Source organism: Sturnira hondurensis, unplaced genomic scaffold, assembly GCF_014824575.4.
Source record: "Sturnira hondurensis isolate 20B ecotype Veracruz unplaced genomic scaffold, ASM1482457v3 Scaffold0015793, whole genome shotgun sequence".
Taxonomy (NCBI): Eukaryota; Metazoa; Chordata; class Mammalia; order Chiroptera; family Phyllostomidae; genus Sturnira; species Sturnira hondurensis.
The window spans coordinates 3890297-3911800 of record NW_028088424.1 but is presented as its reverse complement, the minus strand read 5'-3'; the positions used below and the strand labels follow the sequence as shown (position 1 = coordinate 3911800).

At 42.4% G+C, this 21504-nt stretch overlaps 2 long non-coding RNA genes across 2 annotated transcripts; both read left to right on the top strand.

Moving 5' to 3' along the window:
- Window positions 1-799: 799 nt before the first annotated feature.
- LOC119000552 (uncharacterized) lies at window positions 800-19604 on the top strand. Its single transcript, XR_005069347.1, has 3 exons — window positions 800-811; window positions 10238-10242; window positions 19512-19604. It is a non-coding gene; the product is annotated as an uncharacterized LOC119000552 (long non-coding RNA).
- On the top strand, window positions 7338-9091 carry LOC119000553 (uncharacterized). The gene is made up of 2 exons (XR_005069348.1): window positions 7338-7867; window positions 8033-9091. It is a non-coding gene; the product is annotated as an uncharacterized LOC119000553 (long non-coding RNA).
- Window positions 19605-21504: the final 1900 nt, after the last annotated feature.

The window sequence follows — 21504 nt, the reverse complement described above, 5'->3', positions numbered from 1 at the left end:
CAATTTCCTAGAACTCTGCTGGAAAAACGCCCGAGGCTCCTTGTGTGGATTAGATCCAAGGAACCATATGAGAGGGAGATCCTTCCAGAGGAGGTCTAGAGTGGGAAAGTCTTGTGTGGAGTCTGAGCAGTTGTCTCTGAGGGAATTAAAATAGCAGCAAGTTGGGAAAAGGTGATGAGAAGCAGAGATGTTTACAACTTAACTTCATTGGTTGCTAAAGGCATGCAGTGTGACTGTGCTCATCCCACCTACAGATCTAAGTCTGGTTAAACATTCTCAAACATCTTCTGTCTGGCCAGGAAGTTTTGAGACATTCCTGGGCCCTTCCGGCTGATGTTTGTGATGCACTGTGAGGCACTCTTAAATAGTTGCAGTTCCCAGGATCACTCTTAGAGTAGAGCCTTACCCATTGCATCAGGGGATGGAGCTCATGCTGGCTCTGGTAGGCATATAGTACTCATTCCATTGCATCCATCTCAAACTATAGAGGATACTGAGTTATGGCATCTGCTTAGGCCAGACAGAGCAGGAATGGTTTACTTACAGGGGTGTCCAAACTTTTGGTGTCTCTGGGCCACACTGGACGGAGAAGAGTTAGTTGTCTTGGGTTATACATGAAATACACAAACACTAACAAAAACTGATGAGCAAAAACAAAGTTTTTAAGTAAATTTATAATGTTGTGCAGGGCTGCATTCATAGCCATCCCAAGGGCCACGGGTTGGACACCCTTGGTACCAAATAAGGCAAGCCTTCACAAATAGAGATAATTAATGAAGAAATAGATCAAAGAAAGGAGGTTTCTAGAGGAGTATCCCAAACAGTGTTAGCAGTTTGACATTCACTCTTACTGATCGGCTTCTTGAGAGCCTGCTCAACTTTGGGTAAGGTGACAAAGTGCACTTAGTGGATATCCAGAACTAGTACTAAAACCTGGATCACTTCCTGTGACTCCATCAACATTCCTGCCCTTGGAAAGTCCTTCTGTACACTTCATGGCATTCCTAGTTAGCAACATTGATTTCTCCTATTTTTTCCCTAAAAATTCTGAAATTTCTTCTGATATTTTAAAACTATATTTTAAGAATGTTTTCTTTGGCCAATTTATATTTATCATCAAAACATACTTGAAAACTGACTGTGGAAGAAGGAAAAATATCAGCAATGAAGCCACTAGACATAGACCCGTCAGAGCAGAAAATGATCAGAAAGCTTAGCTGAGAAATTCTCCATAAGCAAAAAAAAAAAAAAAAAAAAAAAATACAACCAGTATCTCAAAGCTAATAGCCCAGGAGGATAACTGGAAGAATAGTTTCATGCAAACCTTAAAGAGTATAAAGGACTAATGGGGATGTTGAGTGGAGGGTGGTTACAAGCAAAACTGAGAACTGTAGGCACAGGCATATAATTGACTACACTAATAAGGGGTTGGGCTGGAGGGGACACTGTAGTTAAACATTTTGATAAATGGAATAAACGATGTTCTGCAGGCTCCAAGGGAATTGCCTAATGAAGGCAAATGATTTCTACTCCCCATTAATTAAAAGTTAGAAGCAAGTATAATTGTGTCTGAGTTTGCACCCAAATAAAAAAGCTACAGGACTGATTTAGAACAGTGGTTCTCAAGCTGGAGCATGTAGCAGAATCACCTGGAGGGATTATGAAAACATAGATTCATGGGGAGCCCCAAGCCCCAGAGTGTCTGATTCAGCAGGTGTGGAATGGGGCCTGAGAATTTACATTTCTAACAAGTTCCCAGGTGATGTGATGCTGCTGGTCTGAGAACAACCAATTTAGAGGAAGAGCAAAACGGTTTACAACTCCGTCCTTCACTTACACCTTCATGTCTACAAAAGTGAGGGATTTTTCATTTTATGCATCTATATCAGAATTAAAAATCACATTACAAAATGAAATAAAATGCTTTTTCTAACCACTAGATTATTTAAAACATGGAAGAAGTTCAAAGTAAAAAATACTGATGGATTGAATTACATAAAAATGTAAAACTATGAAATAATGAAATTCCACAAAGCCAAAACAATAACAGAATAAGAAAAATGTTTGTTATACATATGGCTTTTTATTTAAAGTTTAATGGCTAAAATATAATGAATCATTCAAACTAGGTTCCCAGTAGAGACATAGTTCAGGACATACATAGGCAGCTCACACACTAGAAAAGCTAACATAAAACCAACATTTGAAACACTAAACCCCAAAAGTAATTTTAAAAATCCACATTAAAACAATTATAAAAGGACATTTAACACATATCCAATGAGCAAATATAAGGATGAATGATGAAATTCGATGAAATTCAGTGAGGCTGGTAAGAAATGCTTGCTAGTGGAAGTGTACGTTGGTTGCTTTTTTGAGTAAGAGTCATAAAAATGAAGAAAATACGTCCTATGTAAGTACTTCAAGAAAGAGCAAACCTATAATTATAAAAATACTTATAGTAGAGTTATTTATAATAGCTAAAAATGGGGAAATAGTAACACGGTGCTGTTATATTAATCTAATACTCACTTACTAGGAATGGGAACACATGAGGACCACATGCAAGAGGAAGTGTGTACAGGTAAGCCCTGGGCAGGGGGCCAAGAGGCCTGAGGTTTAAGTGACCTTCGAGTAAGGACTCAAATTTTATTGGTTAGTCTCTTAGTCTTTACAACCCAGCAGTTTTCAAATGTTTTGACCACTATCAAAATTAAGAAATTTTACATTCTGATTCATGTAGATGAAAAGGGGCCACATACTAAACCTGACAGGCTCAGAGGAGACCTGAGTGATGGCCTCACAAACTCAGAGACCTAAAGTAACCATAGAGGATGGTCTGAAATTAAACCTTTCTAACTAGGAGCTGTTCATGGTGGGTAGTTGTGTCCTAGGCCAGCGTTTTTCCCTAACAAAGGTTAGGTTGACCTTTACCTTAACTGAGCCTGTGTGTTGTCTTTTTTTTTTTTTGCATCTATGATAACTTACTCATAACAGAAACTTTGGACTGTCAGAGTAATTTCCTTTTTTCTACCCCCCTCAAAGCACAACAGTAACCAGAGCAGAGACCACAAATCCCCTCATTACCATCATGTTAACTGTTAACTATCCTATACGCATTTGTGTACTGGTATGTGTCTGTTTTACTTTCTGTCTAATTCCAGGGGTTTCCCTGCTTTGCTTTCTCCCTCCTCCCTCAGCTATCATCAATGAATTTCATCTTCCTCCTTCAATTGTAATGTATAAAAGAAGGTGCAAAACTGCCCTTCTCAGGAGCATTTTCCCAGTCTCAACTGATTTTGCTTTCCGGCAATTGCCATCAATTTGACTCAAATAAATTCATAAAAATTCTTACAGGTTTGGATGTTCTTATGTTGGCATCCACGTTAAATACACCCACACACGCACACATTTTTATATGGCGCTCTGGTCTATTCTATTCTGTTACACATTTCATTCCTTTCCACTCCATTTTTAAATTAAAAATGCTGGTCACTAGAGTGATGTCCAACCCGCCAATTTATCACAACCAGCAGTTCACAAAACACGAGTCTAATTAATAGGGGTACTTCCACTTCTTCTCCCATCTGTCTCTCCAGCATCCACACCCTCCCCCAATCACACACACATACATGATACACCCAAGGAAAAGCTCTAATAAAGGTCATGGCCAAAATGAAGCCATAAATAGCAGTAACTGTATTACCATGAAATTTTTATACCCAACAAAGAATATGGCCCTGGCTGGTGTAGCTCAGTGGATTGAGCGCGGGCCTGCGAACCAGACAATCGCGGTTCGATTCCCAGTCAGGGCACATGCCTGGGTTGCAGGCCAGTTCCCGGCAGGGGCCAGTTCCCAGCAGGGATGCACAAGAAGCAACCATACATTGATGTTTCTCTTCCTCTCTCCTTCCCTTCCCCTCTAAAGATAAATAAATAAAATATTTTTTAAAAAAAAGAAAAAAAAAGAATATGGTTTATATCTCAGGACGAATAATAATTTCTATCACAACTGCACTCAGTTAACATGTTTCTCCCAGGGTGTTTCTATCTCAAAACTTTCTTGGGCTATTTCTTCCTTCCCTCTTTTCTCCTATAGCTCAAAACCTAGAAACCATATGACTTTTCACACAAAAACCCACATGAATAAACACATCTATTTTTGTTGGTTTTGTTGTGGTAGGATAGGTATGAACATGTTTTCTGCTTAGAGAGGGTCTGGCTGCTTATCCAGCCTGTGGTCTTGGCAAAGTCTGTGGTGGTCTAGCCCCACTCAGAAGTCCCAGTGGGTAGCATTGAACATTTGTCTGAATGTCTTCTTTGATTTAAACTCTTCAAAAACAGTGGTTCTCAAATTTTAATGTACTGAAGAATCATCCAAGTATTTGTTAAACTTGCAAATGTCTGTGTCCCAGCACTGGAGAGTCCAATTCAGTGATGTGGTAGTATCCTGGAAATTACATTTAACACACACTCAGGTGCTTTATCAATATTTGGAGGACTCTTCTGTGGATCTAGTAGCTGAGGTAAAAGACTGGCTGGAACTTGGGTTGTCCTGGTCACTGCTTTCCATCAGATATGTCCCACAAACCTTAGTTTTCTTATCTGTAAAATATAGACTCTGTACTCTATCTGTTGGCCTTTCCCATCTTCTGTGTCTGTAAATAATATTAAATGAAAGAACAAACAATTTTTTGTTTGTTCTTTCCAACTCTAAAAAACTATAAGTATGGCTAAAGACCAGCAAAAATATAGTGAAATTGTGGATGCGATTTAGAAAATAGCTACTTCTTAAATAATTTTGAAAGAAATAGTGAACAACAAACAGTAAAGGGACATCAAGGAGAGTGAGAACAAAGAACACATTTGAATTTGGATGTGGTCTCTATGACATCATGGTGACAGTGGAGAGAGCAACTTAGTACAGCCATGGGCATGGCAATCACTCTGTGGTGAAGAGACAGGTTGGAGAGGAAAGGGGGTGAAAAGAAAAGTGAGCAGCAGCTCAAGAGAAAGGCAGGATTAAAACAAGATATCTTTCAAAATTGTAGAGCCCCTTGTGGAGACACCAAAGTCCCAGGAGACTCTGAAATTGAAGGCACATTGTAAGAAAATTGACTTAGCAAGAAGATATGTTTTCCCACAGAAAAAGAAGAGAGAATCTAATGAGGTGGGTTAGTAAGAAATTAGGAAAATTCTCTGGCAAGTGGAATAAGGAAACTGAGACAAATGGTTGAACAAACAGGTGTAGCAGCTGAGCAATTAACAGCCAGCTGATAAATCACAAGACTATCCTCCCTCACCGAAGCTATCTAAAAGCAGGTGGTCTAAATCTATCCTCTCTAACCAAAGATACCTAAGAGCAGGTGTTTAAATCATCTCAGTCAGGGAGACAGATTTAAAAAAATCCAATTAGAGCCAGACTAATCTAAAATAGAGGTGAAACCAACCAGAGACTCACCCCTGACCCCACTGTATGTTCATTTTGATACACCAGCATAATAAACGACACACCTGAAAATCTGATAGAGTAGTCTGTTGAGATCCTCTCCTGGGACCACCCTAAAATTTCTGCCAACAGAAAACAGGTAACCCTGGGCCATGGTGACTCTGTTGGGGCATCGTCCTGTAAATGAAGGGTTGCAGGTTTAATTCCTGTTTGGCACACATGCCTGGGTTGCGGGTTCGATCCCCAATCAGGGCCCATATGATACCCAGTCTGGAAGCATATGGGAGGCAACCAATCAATGTTTCTCTTTTACACTGATGTTTCTCTCTCCTCCCTCCTCCTCTCTCTAAAAAGGAATGAGAAAAATGTCCTTAGGTGAGGATAAAAAGAAAAAGAAAATAGAACCCTTGGGACAAAGGATGCCAGTATGTGCTCTTATTTGAGCATGCCTGTGCCCCCATTTCCTCAGGCATATACCTGCTTCTTCTACCCTAAGCTCTAAGTGTCCCGAAGAGACATGAACCTAGAACAGGGCACACTGGCAGCTCATCCCCAGCTTACCCCCTGATCCTGTCTATCCTCCTTTGCTTCGCTGTCCTAAGCTTTAATAAACTTACTCCCACTTTCACCTGAACTCTTGTCTTGGAATTTTTCCTGCACAAGTCAAGAACCTGAAGGTCACTTGACCCACGAAATGTCCCAGACCATGCTGTGTCAGGGCAGCCAGCAGTGTGGAAGTGGCCCAGTAACACTACTACTAATTCTCCGTCCAAGTTGGAAACATCAGTCCCAACTTCTGAGTTCGTGCCTGTATATTATGCCATTATATACTTTTATTCTAACCACATCTTGGAAGAGAAAATCTCCCAGCCTAACAGTCAAGGGGTCTCTGGAGTTGGAATGGTCATTTACAGAACTGTTTCCCGTAGGACGCAGTTCCTAGGAGAGAGCATCACTCCTTCCACTGTCGATCTGGAGGCTAGTGCCACCTTATGTTTGTGTTTGAAGGTAACTTCTCAGATACTTTCATATGTATAATTTCACTCCATCTCTGCAACTCTGGGATAGGATAGACCTCTGTATCTATTTCTACCCTTTCGCCTTCCACCCCACTCATCCCCAAGTCCTCACCTGTGCTCTTGCCAAAGGGGCCACACACACACACAATAGCTAGATGGGAAGGAGTACTAGTGTTATTAAAGGGGACAGGACAAGAATCCGATATTCTAGTACGAAGGTCTGGTAGGAGCTGAACTGGGAGCGCCAAGCCCAAGTCAAAGTGAGGGCTCCTCCCACCAAACACACACCCAAACCGAAAAGCTGCTCCCCGGGGGCACCTGTGTTTTACAGAGTTAACCAAATTCTGAAACGGCTATGTTCACGTTTCACAAAAAGTGATGGGAAAGGGTGTGTAGACTAACACAGGCCCGGGCCGGTGTGGTTGGAGGGCTGCGGGACAGAACAGACGGAAGGGGCGGGGCTGAGCGTGAGCGCTGACGTCAGCTGGGCAGTCCGCCCACGCCTCCACCTCTGGCGGCACCAGCGAAGGGCAGCTTGCGGAGCAGCCCAACCCGGAGTTCCTCCGTCCTCTCGCGAGGCGCTGTCAGGGGGAGGAGAGGGAGGCCTGGGCTAGGAATGAGGGCCTCAGTTCCCGATTTTATGGCGGAGGCAGAAACATGGGACAAAGAGCAGAAACACTGCTTCTTTTTTCCACACGAAATAGGCAAGGGAGTTAGTGCGATCCTATTATCTTCACATCACAGAAGAAGAAAAGTGGAATGATTGGGCTATTACCCATCATATAGAGGGTGAGCATTAATACGGCTCTGATGATGCTCCCGTCGCAGTGAGCGGTGCTGAGGGCGGGAAAGTGCCCGACCGCCGAGTCTCTGTCTCCGGCAACACCGCCTGCGCGGGCCCCCGCTGCTGCTCCCAGTGACTCCCGGGGCGCGCCTCGCTCTCCGACCCGGCCTCCTAGCCCGGGAGCCTTTTGGTCCCTTCAGCCCCAGGGCTAGGCTGCAGATTGTTTCTTTTCCTCGGGGCCTCATGCTGGGACCGACTGAGCCCCTGAGTCTTTCCCTGGCAGGACTGGAAAGGGAAAGCAAAGATGCTTTCCTCCTGAGGAAATAAGCCGCTCTGGAGCCCTTTCCGCCTGTCTGCTCGGCTCGGACTCGGTGGCCCACCCCACTTAGGGGACCACCACCCCTGCGCACGGCCAGCACCTGCGACCCTGCCTTCCGCCCAAGGACCGGCCTTCACTCCCTCGAGGCCGTCCGAGGTCCCGCCCCTTCCCGTCCCCACCTCTGGGGAGGAACAGAAAACCTAACCGCGGTCCATCAAAAACACATTTTATGGAGGTTTCTGGGGAAAACGACTTCATTCTTTAGAAACTACTCAAGCCCTGACAGGCGTGGCTCCGTGGGTGGGGCGTCGCCCCGCAAATCAAAAGGTTTCCGGTTGTATTGCGGGTCAGGGCACAGATTTGGGCGCAAGAAGCTATCAATCAATATTTGTATCCCTCTCTCCCTTTCTTACCCCATCTCTAAAATTGAGTAAGTAATGTCGTTTTTTTTAAAATGAAAGAAATTCTCGAGAGACATTCTTTTAACTGTGAACAAAGAAGTACTCGGCCCGCACGGCTGCTTGCCGCCACCTTGTGGCCACTGGGGGAACTGCACGTGGTGGAAGGCAGAAATGGAAGGCCAAGGCTTCTTCACGACCACTGGTGTTGCTAGGTTAGGACTGGACTGAATCTGACGTTACTAGTCTTTTCAGGCATGTGAACCAATACATTCCCTTTACTGTTCAAACCAATTTGAGTTGCATTTCCAGTATTTGCATATTTATAATTTACATGGCTGTAACACATAAGCATGTAAGTTTGGGAAGCCTATTTCATGGTTTCCCTTAATCCTACTAGAATTTTCAAAGGAAGAAAGACCCTCAGAATAGGAAGTTAGGTTTTCCTGTGTCAGTCAGATAGGAGGGAAGAGAAAACCAAGTTTAGAAAACAAAGATCTAAAATAACTTTCCTCCAACACGCACCTATCCAAATGAAATAAGATAAGCAAAGGGCCTGATAGAAAGTCACTACCAAAAGCAAATAGTAATTTTACTACTATTACTATTATAATCTCTTTCAATGAATGTTGTTTGTCTTTGAAAATTCCATTTTAACTCAGTTATAGTAGTTGGATAGGACAAAGGTTCAATTACTCCTGTAAGTTAGAAAACATGATCAGTAGACTCCAAAGATGCTATCATTTCTTCAAGAATAAGGACAGTTGCAAAAGATACAGAGATCATGGGAACTCATGTCATCCAAGAAACTTCATTTTCTGAATCTTTGAAAATGAAGCCAATGAGGAAAGCCTTATGCTAGGAATCTCCAAATTCCAAAAATCAATGAGGGTGACTCTTCAGCTTATCTTGAAACAGAAGTATCCACCACAGGCCTGCCAGGTTTGGTAAGGAGATTGTAAGGGGTAGATAAACATCCCGGGGGTCCTTTGTAAAGGAGGTCTCTGACCTCTCACCTTGTAATCAGTAATTTTTCTTACTGTAATGAAACCAGATGCTTCTGATAAAAAGAATGGCATGGCTGGTATTCAAGCCATTTGCTAATTCTGCCTGGAGGTAGAGGGAAAGCAAAAAAAGTCATGCCCCACATCATTAATTTTAAATATTCTATTTTGTTTTATTTTCAAAATGAAATGGTATGGAACAGTGTAATGAGCAATAGAAACAAAGAACCAAGAAGCAATTATATCTTCAACGGAGGAGAATGAGAGCAAATAAAAGGCCCTGCACAAGTTAGCACACAAACAAGCAGATCCAGACATCATTTACAGAGTCCAAATACATACATGCTTTTTGGTTATGTCTATAAATTACCTTCCACAAACATCAAGCTATATTAATGGAGACTCACTTCTGGGTTACAATAAAAATTGGGTTTCTCAAGAGTCACTAAAACATCTCAAATTCAATTTCACCAATATTGGGTATCTCTAATCTGCAGTCATTGTGCTAGACACTGGGCAGCAAGATAAATAGGGCATAATCTCTACCCTCAAAGTGTTTATAGTCTATACACACTGTTTATAGACAGAGCTACAGCCAAATAACCATGATATAATGTGTGCTGGGTAACACAGAAGAGAGCACATTTAATTGTTTAAAAGATAGGGGAAGGCTTTACAGAAAAGGAACTAAAGCCATGCACAAGCAAAGCTATGGTCAGCTGGAAGGTGGGGGGCCAGGTCTTTAATCATTCAGTAAGAAATGGACCTAAGTGCACCATATGGGAATAAGAATTCAGCTTCCTCTCTGAAGCCTGGGGCCAAGCCAAATGTATCCACTAGTGAACTGGGACTAAGATAGCTCCAAGTAAAATTTTACAGACTTCTGGTTTAGTGGACAGGAAGCAGTGATTCTTGTATGAAAACAGAAATTGGGCCTATGTATGGCATCCAAAAATGGTGCTATATATAATTGATCAAATATTGGATCAAGCAGGTACAGTATATATAATTGAACCAAATGCCCCAATTCTCATACAAAGATTTAATTTAGAGCTGTGCATCTCGGAAGACCAGATTGATGCAATGCTGAAATCATTCCATAGGGAGGAGCAAGCATGGGAAAAACACTCCATGCATGATTAGCTTTCATACAAAAATTACAAAGCACTTAATGCTATCCATAATAATAAAAACTAGTTGGCAGATCCAGGAAATAGGAAAAAAATCACACCTAAGGAAACAGAAATAATGTAGATGCAACTAGCCAAAGTGTTTAAAATAAGTTTATTTAGTATCTTCAGAGGTAAATGAAGAAATAGCATACTCAAAATGACAACAGGTTATTAAATTCGAAAAGCCATTATAAAAAAAGAAACAAAAAATTTTAAAATACAAAATTGAGTAAAAAATCTTAGCAGATGTGATAAATAGTATACTAGACAAGGTAAAAGAGAATCAACATATAGAAAAAGAGAACTAAATAAATGTGGTAGAGATTTGCCACATATTCACCAACTCCATTTCCTCTTCTCAGGCACACAAGAAAACCCATATTTCCTGGACACCCCTGCAGTGAGGTGAGGATCATGTGGTTGAAATGGAGATGAAAGTAGAGTGTATCTCTTTTAGGCCTGGTCACGAAATCAATCACCTGGATGATCATTTCCCTCCCTGGAGATCATGAAGAGCACATGATGATGGCAGTATCTCCAGATAAAAGTCACATCTTGGAAGAGCTCTGTTTGAAGAGCTCTGTTCAAAGGGCCTCCCAACCTGCCTCAAATTGTGACATAGGTAAGAAATAAACTTTTTCTTTTTGCTTTATGAGTTTGTTGTGCAGCATAGTATAGCTTATCAATGAATGTATTGGGTTGCCCCAAAAGTTTGTTTTTTTTGCAAGATGGCTCTAGTAGCACTTAGTTGTCTTGAAACAATTTTGTTAGATTGTTTTGTGACAGCTGTCATATCAGTGTGCATTTAAAAAATCAAAATTGGTGAATTTTTGTGTAGCCATTTTAATATAGAAGATGGAATAAAATATGCAACATTTTCAGCATATTATTCTCTATTATTTCAAGGAGGATAAAAACACAACTAAAATGCAATAGAAAAGACTTGTGCAGTGTATAAAGAAGGTGCAGTGACTGATCAAACTTGTCAAAAGTGGCTTATGAAGTTTCATGCTGGAGATTTCTCACTGGATGGTGCTCTACAGTCAGGTAGACCAGTTGAAGTTGATAGCAATCAAATTGAGATATTAATTGAGAACAATCGATGTTATACTACACGGGAGGTAGCTGACATACTCAAAATATCCAAATCAATAAATTGAAAATGAAAAATGTGTCTTCTTTTATGGAAAAAACTAATCAGACTTTTTGGCCAACCTAATGTAATAAATCACTCTGAATGCAATAAAACAATATATATACATAAAAAATGAAAATAAATTCATAGAAGCTAAACTGAGAAGCTCCAAAATTGCTGTTCCAAGTGGTGAGGATAGTTAAAAAGGGGGAGAAAAAATGTTACAGGAGGTGATAAACTAAGAATTTTCCAGAATTAAAGAAAAACATAAATCCTTAGAAAATAAAAAGTCATTCAGTGTACTGATTTACTTGCAGTAATAATTTTCACAATACATATTTTTTAAAATTTTGACCAAAGCTTAGAAATACACTGTAATCTTTTTATAATTCTCCATTCATTAATTATTTTATTCATCCATACAGGAAACCTTTTTAAGAATTCATTATCTGTCACACTCCTTGTTAGGAGCTAGGGGTTTCCATTTAGTGGGGAATCACAGAAATCCTGGCAATGACTACAGAGAACACAGTAGAGAGAAGGGAGGGATTGAGGGCATTCCAACATAAAATGGCACAATACATAAAAACAATGCTAGTAGTGAAGTAAGGTTAGACTGGAGGAAACATGTGAGCAATACTGTCAGGAGCCAGATTCTGAACATTTGCAAAATAGCTTGAAGCCTTGGAAACAACATGCTCACTGCATGATTTTAAGACTAGTAAAAGAGTTTCCTTAAAAGAAACCTCTGATCTTCTCATCTATTTGAAATACCACCACAGCTCTAAGGAGCCATAGATTTTGAATGGGACAAAACATTTTGCAGGTGTCTCACCAACTCCCACGGGAGAAGCATCCTAGCCAGGAAAAACCATTGCTGGGATCCATTCCTTTCTCTGTGACATACTGCCTTCCTTATCACCTCAGGACTTTTTCTTCTGTTGCGCTACCACCAGGCTTTTATTGTAACAAGTGGGAAAACTGGTGAAAATGCAAAATTGAAGAAGCCTAGAAAATGGGGCTACAGAAGAATGAATATCCAGGAGGCAGGAAAAGGAGATGATGTGGTAATGTGGGTAGCTGTGCCACAAGGCATAAGCGGCATACAGGGGCTTGATGCAGAAAACTTTGAGGGGAGAAAAACAAAGAGAAAGGAGTAAAATCTGCTGTTGTAAGGGGTGGGACTGCTGGAGATTCAGAAAAAATTTTTAGGAAGTCTTTCTCCATGTTGTACAATATATGAAGCATTGTGTTGCTTTTCAATGTCTTTGGAGTCAGATTTTTTAAATTTTCATTTTAAGGTAGTGTTGGAGACTGGCCACAAGTTTTACTTGGGTTACACATTCATACACTGTTTCTTACAGTGAAAGTTCCAATAGTAAAATAATAGCCTGAACAGTGAAGGAACCTGGGTGAGAGAAAGTGAAGGCATAGTCAGCAGCTGCTCAAGAGCAGAAGGGAGCTTGAAAAGGTAGAGATCTGGGTGGTGTGGGGATAATGGAGACAAATTTCATTCACTTCATTGTTTTGACCAGATCTACTCTAGTTGTACAAATGATCACCAGTCCATAGGCCAAGGCCTTGGAGAAATTCGATGAGACCAGAATAAAATAAATTATGGTCAAGGGAAAATTCATAAAGGTGAAAATGCTACCCACAGTGCTAGGCCTGTGCTAAGACTGTCACTGTCCTCAGATGGCTGCTCAGAGTGAGGGGGAAGTGAAACAATGGTCCCTGGAGAGGGTCAGTTACTTTAGGAACTCTGGTGTGGGGAGGATGTTGGCTTTCCCCAAGATGAATTCTTCAAAGCAGTGCCTTCCCCAAGATGAATTCTTCAAAGCAGTGCCAGGCTGTCAGGGGAAGCTGTGTGGAGGAGGTTCTTGATTTATGTTCCATGGGGAGATTGAGACAAATGCCAAGCACTCCCTCTGGCAGAAAAAGAATTTGTGTACATACAGTGGTCGTCCATTCTCTGGAGATCTTAGCATTTCTGTTCCTGAAATTGTCTGACAACTTGCTCTGAAATATGGGAACTGCTCTCACTGGAGACATTTCAGAGTCTCCTTCCAGCCACAGAAATCCTGAGCTGGCTCCCCTGGTCTCCTATGACATTGCAGGACCTCAGGTGAGGACTGTGAGCCACTCATGATGTGAATGGTGACAATGTCTTTTGAGAACAAAGTACAGTTATGTTCAGAATCAGAATATCTAAGCCACATACAGGGCTTCAAGTCTCAGTTTCCCCAGAGAGGGAAGGAGCTCCTCTCTGGTCAGAGGAGTTATGGATGTTCTTGTACCTGAGGTGACGTATCTCTTTATACTTCTTCATTCCCTGGGCCATTTACTCAAGGGTCAGCAGTCTGGGCTCACAGCCAGCTAGATAATGACATATAACTGGACAGCTAGAGCTCTGGCCTGGTCTGAGTAACCCACTTTGACCCCAGAGTGAGTGGGGATGATTGCTGAGGTAGGTGTCTTCCCTACAGGAGCTTTCTTTACTACAGGAGCTTCTTACATGCTGCACACAGCCTTCTACATCCTGGGTGGTTGAAGCATGATCTTACCACTTCTGACATAACCAAGTGCCCAGCTGCTACCTGAAAGACCTTCATACCCCAAGGTCATATCCCCTCTAGGCCCTAAACTTTGCTGCCTTAGTATTAGCCCACCACCCAATACTGTCAAGCTGGCAGGTAGGCTGTATTACCCATACCACTGCCTTTGAGCAAATAGGTCCATTCTGGATAATTCACTCACTACAACAAAGTGGAGACCTTTCTTGTTTCACCTATAAAAAGAAAACCTTTCTTCCCAAACAGTAACAGCCTTAACCATTTGCCTTCTCAAACCACTGAGTGAATTCATTCCAGGGAACTACCCATAAGAGCTCCTGCCATCAACTGCTCCCTCCTAGAGACACTCTCAAAGGCTAACCAGCTAACTATGCTGAAGATCTTCTATTTCCTTCCAGACTTCTCTCCACAGGTGCTTACATTCACAGGCAGGATAGCCCAGCAATGAGCATGTGGGCTTCTCACTCAGCCTGTGTGCAATGCCTCCACTGCTTACTATGTCACCATAGGCAAGTATTACTATCATCACTAAGCCTTGGTTTCCTCATTTGTAAAGTGGGAATGATAGTACATAATTCAGAGAATTCTTATGAGAAATGAGAAAGTACATATGGAAAACCTTGTAGTAAGATCTCCACATTAGTTGCTATTATTTCTTGCCATATGCTAACTATTCACAGAGCTCACAGTATTGCAGTCATCAGACTCTGTAAAAAATAGACACATAAATTACTGTGATATTGTGATTTATAAGAAATATATATTTGGTCATATTTCTCCCATATATTTGGTCTTTGTCCATAGTTCTTGGCTCACAGCTCTTAAAACCCTTAAAAATTGGACTTCCAGCCAAGATGGAGGTGTAGGTGGAAATACTGTACCTCCTTGCACAACCAAATTTAAGGACAACAAAGATTTAGAAATAAAAACACAGCCACAACAGACAGAAAATTGAACTGTACCAAAGTCCGACAACAACAAACCATTCATCCAGACCAGTAAGAGGGGAGGAGTCGGTGGCTGGTGGAGAGGGGTCTTGGCAGGAAAAGGCGGTGGTTGGCAAACTGGGCATGGGGAGGAAACCAGCAAACCCAGTAAGTCGCAGATGGTGATTGGGTGACCATGGACACACATTCATGAGCAGATAAACCAGGCAAAATATGCGCAGTGAGACAAACTGTGCAACCAGGGCCCCAGTGATGGGAAATAAAGCCTAAAAGCACCAAAAAAACTTGCAGGGATTGAGGTGCCAGGAAAGACTCCCAGCCTCACAGGAGAGTTCATTGGAGAAACCCACAGGGCCCTAGAAGGTACACAAGCTCACCCACCTGGGAACCAGCACCAGAAGGGCCCAATTTGCTTGTGAGAAACAGCAAAAGGGACTGAAATCCAGAGCAAGTACTATTATTCCCTCTCTGACCCCGCCCCACATACAGCGTCAACACCTAGCCACTGGGTGGGTTGACCTGCCCTGGTGAACACCTAAGGCTCCACCCCTCATATGTAACAACAAAAAAAGGTTCAAATGGAAGAACAGATCAAAGCCCCAGAGGCAATACATCTAAGCAACCAAGAGATAGCCAACCTATCAGATGCACAGTTCAAAACACTGATCAGGATGCTCACAGAACTGGTTGATTTTGGTCACAAATTAGATGAAAAAATGAAGGAAAATGCACAGGGAACCAATAGTGATGGGATAAAACTGGGCCTCAAATCAAGGGAGTGGACCAGAAGGAAAAAAAATGACCAAACAGAAAAGTATGAAGAAACAAGAATTCAAAAAAATGAGAGGCTTAGGAACCTCCAGGACATCTTTAAACGTTCCAATATCCCAATTATAGGGGTACCAAGAGGAGAAGAGGAAGAATGACAAGGGGAAAACTTATTTGAACAAATAATAAAGGAGAAACTCCCCAGTCTAGCAAAGGAAATAGACTTCCAAGAAGTCCAGGAAGCTCAGAGAGTCCCAAGGAAGTTGGACCCAAGAAGGAACACACCAAGGCACATCATAATTACATTAGCCAAGACTAAAATGAAGGAGAGAATCCTAGAAGCAGCAAGAGATAAGGGGACAGTCACCTACAAAGGACTTCCCATCAGACTGTCAACTGATTTCTCAAAAGAGACCTTACAGGCAAGAAGAAGCTGGAAAGAAGTATTCCAAGTCATGAGATCCAAAGACCTACATCCAAGATTGCTCTATCCAGCAAAGCTTTCATTTAGAATGGAAGGACAGATAAAGTGCTTCTCACATAAGATCAAATTCAAGGAGTTCATCACCACCAAGCCCTTATTATATGAAATGTTAAAGGGACTTATCTAAGAAAAAGAAGATAAAAATAGGAACAATGAAAGGACAGCAAACTCACAGTTATTAACAACCACACCTAAAACAAAAGCAGACCAAGAGGACAGCTAGATCAGGAGCAGAGCCACAGAAATGGAGGTCACATGGAGGGTTAGCAACAGAGGTGTGGGAGAAGGAGGAGCAGGGAGAAGGTATAGAGAATAAGTAGCATAGACAGTGGGGATAAAATAGACAGAGGGAGGGCAAGAGTACTGTGGGAAATGTAGAAGCTAAAGAATTTATGACACATGGATATGAACTAAAGTGGGGGAAGGTGGGGGGAGGGGGTGTGCAGGGGGGAAGGAAATGAAGAGGGGAAATGGGACAACTGTAATGGCACAATCAATAAAATATATTTCAACTGATAAAAAATAAAAAAAAACCTTGAAATTTCCCACGATGAGAGTATAAAGGTATCTTTTGTTATGTTAATGATGATTTTTAGAAAGCTCTAAGGTAACTTAAGGATGGGGGGCTGGTTGCCAGGAGAATCAATCCTGTAATTACAGAGTTGGAACTTTCAGTCCTCCTTCCCACACCTCTGGGGAGGAGAAAGGGGCTGAAGATTGAATTCAACTGCCAATGGCCAATGGTCTAATCAAGCATGCTTATGTAATGAAGCCTTCATAAAAATCCAAAAGGACTTTCAGGTTGGGTATACACATGGAGATGGGATGGGAAGAGTGGTGTGCTTAGAAAGGGCATAGAAGCTGCAACCTTTCCCCTGCCTTGCCCTACACATCTTTTTTGTCTGGCTGTTCCTAAGTTACATCACCAACTTACCTATAAATTGGAAATTTGGTGAGTAAAATATTTCTGACTTCTATGAGCTGCTCTAGCAAATTAATCAAATCTGAGGAAGGGTCATGAAAACTCCTGATTTATAGTCAATCCTTCAGAAAAACAAGTAACAGCACCTAGTCTTTTGATGGGCATCTGAAGTGTAATGGGGAGGATCAGTTTTGTAGCACTGAGCCCTCAACCTGTGGAATCTGATGCTGTCTCTGGGTAGTGTCAGAACTGAGTTGAATTGCAGGATATGCAGCTAGTGTCCAGAGTGCTTGCTATTGGTGTGGGGAACCCCCCATAACACACACACACACTTTGGGTTTGGGTCCAGGAACCCAAAACAATGACTAACTTCAGCCCTGGCTGGTGCAGCTCAGTGGACTGAGTGTAGGCCTGCAAACCACAGGGTCACCAGTTCGATTCCCAGTCAGGGCACATGACTGGTCTGCAGGCCAGGTCCCCAAGTAGGGGGAGTGCAAGAGGCAACCACACATGGATGTTTCGCTCCTTCTCTTTCTTCCTCCCTCCCCCCCTCTCTAAAAATAAATAAATAAAATCTTCAAAAAAGAATTACTAACTTCAATTCAGAATTACAAATGCTGTAATGAAAGTGTAGTTGATTCTCATCCTTTATGGATTTTGTATTTGTGGATTTGCGCATTCACTGAAATTTATTTCTAACCTCCAAATCAATATTTGCAGTGCTTTTGGGTTCATTCTCAAACATGCAGAGGGTAGTGAAAACTTTGAGTCACCCGACATGCTCGTGCACAATCCCAGTTGAGGCCGAACAAGATGATGCTCTGACTTCTTGTTTCAGCTCTCAGACTGTAAATATGTGTCCTTTTCATGGTCTACTTAGTGCCATGTTTTTTATATTTTCATAATTTTTGTTGGTGATTTTCTGTTTAAAATGGCCCCCAAGCATGGTGCTGCTGGTGCTGAACACCAGTGCTGTCTGGTATTCCTAAGCAAAAGAAGGCTGTGCTGTGCCTTACAGGGAAAATGCATGTTGCATAAGCTGCATTCAGTTATTAGTCATAAGTGTTGTTGGCTGTTTGAGTTCAGTGTTAGTGAATCAATATATATCCTAAATAAGAGGTCTTTAAACAACACAAGATTGTATACTGCTCAGTGTGACTCAGGATAGTAAAAAGCTAGGAAAATTCCTTGGTAAATGGAATAGGGAAACTGAGACAGATAGCTGAACAAAATGGCCAAGCAATTTATAGTCAGACACAGAAGACCATCTCCCCGGAAATAACATCTAGACCTCAGTTGTAGTATAGCACCAGGCCCAGGAAAGCAGCAAAACCAGGTGGGTGAGCTGGAACCAACTGCAATGACTAAAGACCCCCTGCCCTGGCACTGACCAATCAGAGGAGACCATGACCATGATAGGGCACAGGTGGAGAACTGATGAATATCCTATTGAAACACCCCATCCTGAGGCCTCCCCTAACATTCCCACCTGCAAGAGAGGGATAAAAACCTCAAGACAATGAACCCAGTACTGGAATTCTCTTTCTGGGGAGCAGCCTGAACCTTTCCCTTTCTCCTCTTCTTCCCTCTCTTCTTCCCCCACAGGCATGCATCTCCTAAACTTTGAGCAACTTGCAATCAGGAGCAATGGGCAGCAGCAGTTCATCCTAAACTAATCTCCTGAACCTGTCTCCAAGGCTGTGGGGGTGACTTTCCTTGCAAGTCCCCCTGTGTGCCACAGATGAGAGTAAACATAACTGAGACATGATGTGATCTGCTTGGGGAGGAAGAGTAGCCAGTTTCCCAGAGGAAAAAGGCCGTGACCAGTGGCCAGTTTCTCAGGGGAAAAAGGCATTGCACCCCTTCCTCCAAGGGCTTTTATTGGGTTGTAATACACAGGAATACAGAGCGGCAAGGATCAAATAGTAGATAACGTTTCAAAGAAATCTGAGGGCTTAGTTTGAGTCAGAGTCTGTCAGGAAGAGTTTTAGGGCTTCTTGCTCCAACCCTTAACATATGAATGAAAGCACTCTTAGCAGAGCAGATTTCACAGGTTTATCAAGAAGTCTCTGTGATGCCAGATTTTTCCCCAGGACACACTCTAACAAGGCAAGGAGCTGCACCCCTCCCCATCAGGTATTCAGGCTTAAGGGGATTAGAGCCAGGAAGCTCTTCTCCCAGAGTACATGGGGACTCGGGCTTTGTCAAAGCTGGGGGGGAGGCAAGAGTCCATTGCTCTTTGTTGCAGCCCCCACAGAGTCCTTCCATGATGACCTCCCAAGTGGTTGAGTCTGGCTTAGGTTGCCCCCTGCTGTGAGGGGTCTTACCTGTCATTGACTTCTGACCAAGCTTTGGGGGCAGGGAGGAAACTGAGGCAGCATTTGCTACCAGAGGCAAGCTTTGTCTTCTTCGGCTTGCATTCCAAAGGTCACTGACTCATCCTTAGCCACAGTGGGTAGAAAGTTACAACTCCTGAAATCAGGCAGAGTGGTCCACAACACAAGGCTTCCTTTTCTCTGACTTCCCAGTAAACTAAGGCAGCCCAGCCTAGGCTCTACTATTGCTTCTTCTATGCTAAGCCCTGCCTTGTTTCACTGTTCCTAGCTTTAGTAAACATACCCTCATAGTCAGCTGGACTCACATTATGAAATCTTTCCTACCTGAGGTCAAGAAGCCACACACTGCAGCTGGCCCTAGGTGGGCCTTGATGAACATGCTGTGACCAGAGGCTCATAGGAAACTAACCCTGTATTTACCCCAGGCCACGGGTTCAGTATTTGCAGTGACTTTATAGAACATAACTGCTGCAAATAACAAGACTCACCTATGTGTAGAAAGAGCTCAGAGAACTCACAGGATGAGTTATCAGCTCAGCCAAGTGAAGAGGCCTCTCAGAGGAGACACTTTTTTATAAAGGCAACTTCTCTCAGAGGAGTTGACATTGCAAAGAAAAAGTGAGAGCTTCCTGGTGGATCAGAGAGGGCTACAGTGATCTGGAGATGTGAGTCAACACATGCAAATGTGAAGGCCTAGAAGCATGTTTGTGAACTACTGAGACAGAAGTCCAAAGACAATCTATCATTTGTCTAATAAATATTTAGTGAACTCATCCTATGTGTAAGGGATGTATGGGTAAGGGTTGAGCATGGGTGACAGGATTAGGTGGGACACTGAGAATTGCTTTGGGTGCCGTGTTAAAGGGTCTGGAGTTTGTGTGTGATCATCAAAGGCTTTTTAGGTAGGACTATGGAGTTACCCAGTATGGCCAGAGAGCAAAGGCTTAGGTAAAACTAAATGCCTTCTTTCAGTTACACAGTAGACTAAATGACCCAAAGAAGCTATAATGGGTGGTGAATCCAAGATGGTGAAGGAGTAAGTGGAAGCTATGCTACCTTCCTCCCAGGACCAATCTGGAATTATAACTAAATCGTAGAGTAAGCATCCAGAATAACCAACTAAACATTAGCTGCAGAGAAGCCTTATAACCATGGACAAATGGAAGGAACCACTTCACCGTAGCACAACTGGTAGGGAGTGCAGAAAAGGCATGAGAGGGCTGGCCTGCCCCTCAGGGGTGGCAGCTGAAGTTCTGGTGGGATATTTCGGCAGCCAGGGAGTATCCCCTGAGATGTGTGGGGTCTAAACCACAAGCCTGGCTCCCCAGGCTACAGCACCAGAGCCAAAAGGAAACCCAGATAACATCCAGCTGTGAGAAGCAACAACTAGGATTCTGTCTGCCAGGAAGAGATGACTGGAGATTCAGAGAACCTCTTAAAGGGACAACACACAAAATTTCATTTGTATCCACTTATTCTGGGTTCCAGCAGAGGCACAGCAGAATGGACTAGAGATGTTTGAGGACAGTCTGGGGCTAGTGGCTCTGGAAAGAGACCTGCAGGAACAGCTACCAGGATCCCTGTGTTGAGTCATTCCCCATACTGCAGGAGCCATCTTTCTCTAGCACAGCACTCCTCTCCAAGTGGCATCAGCCTGAGATGAATCAATACGTTTGCCTGAAGGAGTTACTTTGCTCCATCCTATGGTACTTAAGCTGGGCTGCTGATTATAGCTTGATTAGATTACCAGCTGATCAGTTTAGCAGCAGATTAATTTAACACCCAAGGCAAAAAATACAAAGCAGCCAAAATAGGATGACAAAGAAACAGACCCCAAATGAAAAAACAAGAGAATTCTCCTGAAGAACTAAATGAAATGGAAAAAAGTTTAACAGATAGTTTAGAGTAATGACTATAAGGATACTCAACAGCATGAAAAAAAGACCTAGAAACCATTAAAAAGGACCAGTCAGAAAAAAGAATGCAATATCTTAGATAAATAATACACTGGAGGAAATAAACAATAGGTTAGACGAAGCAGAGGACAGAATCAGTGTTTTGGAAAACAAGGTAAAAAAAAAAACACAAAAAACCTCCCAGGCAGAGCAGCAGAAAGAAAGAAGAATTTTTAAAAAATGAATAAAGCTTAAGAAACATTTTGGTCAACATGAAACATAACAACATTTGCATCATG